General features: G+C 39.3%; 1 pseudogene; it reads right to left on the reverse strand.

The window, feature by feature from the left end:
• Positions 1 to 3,055: 3,055 nt before the first annotated feature.
• On the reverse strand, positions 3,056 to 3,294 carry LOC113911974 (annotated as a pseudogene).
• Between the last annotated feature and the right edge of the window lie 255 nt (positions 3,295 to 3,549).

Genomic DNA, 3,549 nt, shown 5'->3' on the forward strand with positions numbered 1-3,549 from the left:
CCAGAAAGCAAGGACTGTTACTGTAAATCTTGTAGAAATGATGAGACAATGTCCCTGGAGTACACAGATGATAGGCAATGACGGTTCGTACCTATTTTCAAATTTCTTTTTCTTCCACATTTACTGGGAATCTTGGTCTCATTTTACTCCCCTATGCCTCAGGTTTTTTCTTTTTTATGTAAAATTAGAACATTGGACTAAATATTCTGTGTTCTGTTGCAGGACTAACACTAATAACAGCGATTGTCATCACCATAACATATTTGTGTATTTTTTCTTTTTTTTAAAGATTTTATTTATTTATCTGAGAGAGAGAGCATAAGCAGGGGGAGAGGGAGAAGCAGACTCCCCACAGATCGGGGAGCCAGATGTGGGGCTTGATCTCAGGACCCTGGGATCATAACCTGAGTCCAAGGCAGATGCTTTAACCCAACCAACTGAACCACTCGGGCACCCCCGTTTAGCACTACCTTATCTACACAGTGCTTCCATATGCTATCAGTTAAATTCCCAAGAGCCGTGAAAGCCAGATATTTTAATTTACCATGAGAAATCAGGCTTTAAATCATTTATCCAAATGAGAAAAATTGGTAGGTAATGGAGTCAAGATTCAAGCCGGAATCTGATTCCGAATATCAAGTTCTGTCTACTATGCCACCTTATTTTCTCATCAGAGAAATCAGTGATATACTTCATTATTTTTTTTCCCCATTAGGCTCTCATTTAATGGCTTCGTGAATATCAGATTAGACTCATTCTAGGGTGACAGAAAATCTACCGTACACATTGTTTCTCTCAAACCATTTCCAAAAGCCAGTTCTACTTTCAAAAAGACCCTCCCTAAACATGCAGGAAATTCCAGACTGCTCTGCTTTCCACAGTTCCTCTTCTTTCAAAGTGGGAAGTTTATGGATTATGGGAAAAGTGCCAAGATCACTACTGGGGAGAGATGAGAGCAGGTATTCTAAGAAAGTGAAACCAGGTTAGCACAACAGTATGACTGCTAGATTAGCATTTTAACTCCAGAAAAGCCCAAACAACTCTAGAGATTGAGGACAGAGACCAAGGGAGGCAGTTTGGGGACGAAAAGGGGTGTAGGCTTTGATGAACGGAGTTCATTTCTTGAACTCCTCCGACAAACTGAGTTACACCTTGCTCAATCCTGCTGTTGGATTAGAGTCTAGGTTTTATCTGCAAAACACCTACAGCGTGTGGTACAGAGGGGAGGGGTCTACAGTGCTACAAAATGTAAAAAGTACACAATTCCGTGTCAAGAGCATGGATGGTATCCTATATTATTACATCCAATTATATAGGAGACAATTCAACTGAACCCAATTAATTGAACCTCTGCACCCATTTATAATTCTGTCATCTAAAAAGTATTCTGGATAATGATTTTTTAAAAGGCGTTTTAGGGGCACCTGGCTTGCTCAGTCGGTGGAGCATGTGACTCTTGATCTCTGGGTTATGAGTTCAAGCCCCATGTTGGGCATAGAGTTCACTTAAAAATAAAAAAAAGTCTTAAAAATATATTTTATTTTTTTTAAGATTTTATTTATTTATTCATAAGAGACAGAGAGAGAGAGGCAGAGGGAGAAGCAGGCTCCCTGCTGAGCAGGGAGCCCGATGCGGGACTCGATCCCAGGACCCTGGGATCATGACCTGAGCCGAAGGCAGACGCTTAACCATCTGAGCCACCCAGGTGCCCTAAAAATTATATTTTAATGCTACCAGCACAGTGATGTAAATAAAGCCAAACTGTATGCTTTGACTTGAGACACGCCTGCATTGGACAAATTAATCCATGTAGTAACTATTTATAGAACATCTATTTCTGCTGAGTGCTGAGGAACAAAGTAAGTATCTTCTTGGTCCTCATAGAGTTTATATTTTATTTACACTTCCACTTAATGGTCTACATAAAACGTGGATGCACTTTTTAGAAAATCTGGCCATTGATAAGTCAAAATTTACTTTTAACTTTGGTATAAACTTGCCCTGACAACTCTCACTCCCACAAGTAAAACAAGGCAAGAGATATGTTGGGCAGAGCAACTATTTATGTCCTGTCTTCTGTGTTGCCAGGGTGATAGAAGCAATATTGAAAACATTGGAGGTGGTTGTTTTATTGGCGAGGATCCTGACTTTCACTTCCAAATGGAAGGACTGTAAAAAGCAAAATGTAGGCTGGGGTGTAGGCAGTGGACTGGCCATGGCTACACATCGACTAGATGAATGGATTATTGGTGATTAACCAAATCGGGTGCTGTTGCTGGACGTGTAATACTCAGAGGCGATATTTTTGTAGTAATATTTTAAAACAAGAGATTTTAGTGATCACCTCAAATATTTGTTTTTTTTTTTTTTTTTGAGAAGCTAAAACCCTATCTTTGTAGGCTTTCAAATGTTGGTTATGTTTTTTGCCCACATTTCTCTACCTCTCCTTTCTTTCAGTGGGAAACAACTCAAAAGGTATACTGAGCTTTTGATCTCTCTTCTAACTAAGAATTGAAATGTTGCCAAGGTCTGAGTTCAGCTTCTAAAGATTTTTTTTAACATACTGATTATGTACTTTAAAGGGAATAAATTTATATACCAATGCTGAAAAGAGAAAGTCATCTGTTAGGTCGGCTGGATTTTCTGTCTTACCTGAAAGCACCACATTTATGCAGATACACGGACTGCGGGGTAAGCAACTGGTAACTTTTTCCCCCCTCACCAACTTCATTAAATCAGTCTCTTAACTTCAAGCCAACTAGTACATTGACACTGAATTAAAAACAAAACAAAAAAACACTTCCTTGTGAGGTGTTGTGGGTTGACCCTAGCAAACTTCATGTCTTCTTCCCCACAGTGTGGTGAGACATAATATGGTGTGGGGAGACAGAGAGATGGAGATAAACCAAGACTACATTTCTTAGATTTCTGCTAGTTTTTTTTTTTAAGGTTTCAAATGTACTTTATTTCTTCAATTATGCTATCATGAGTAGTAAGAGTTGCTTAGATGACAAGTTGGTTTTGAAACAATTCTGTGTTATGGCAACTATAATGGTTACTGATGTTTTCACTCCTTTGTGGTGACTCCAACAAAGGACAGGTTCCATTCTATTCCAATCTGTGTGATTCCAAATATCCACACAACACAGAAAGTACTTCTGCTGGCTGGTGCAGCATGACCATATTTGTCAAGAAAATCCAGTGAGTATTTTATGTGGTTCTGTCTTGCCATAATTTGCTCAATGCTTCTATTCTTGAGATCCTTAGTATATTTCTGGCCAAGGGAAACATCATGAAGGTGTGATAGGATTGCATGTGATTGCAGCTGCTGGTGTATTTCATTGCAAGAAGCCCTGGTAGGAACTCAAATGTTCTTCTCAGAAACTTCTAGATTCAGCTTGTATTATCAGTTTATTATAAAGGATATGTTTCAGGAAAAGCCAAATGGAAGAGATGCACAGTAAAATGTATGGGGGTGGGGGAGTTTCCATGCCCTCTCTGGGTGCACCCCATCCTCCTAGTACATCAATGTGTTCACCAACTTGGGAG

Source organism: Zalophus californianus, chromosome 12, assembly GCF_009762305.2.
Source record: "Zalophus californianus isolate mZalCal1 chromosome 12, mZalCal1.pri.v2, whole genome shotgun sequence".
Lineage (NCBI taxonomy): Eukaryota > Metazoa > Chordata > Mammalia > Carnivora > Otariidae > Zalophus > Zalophus californianus.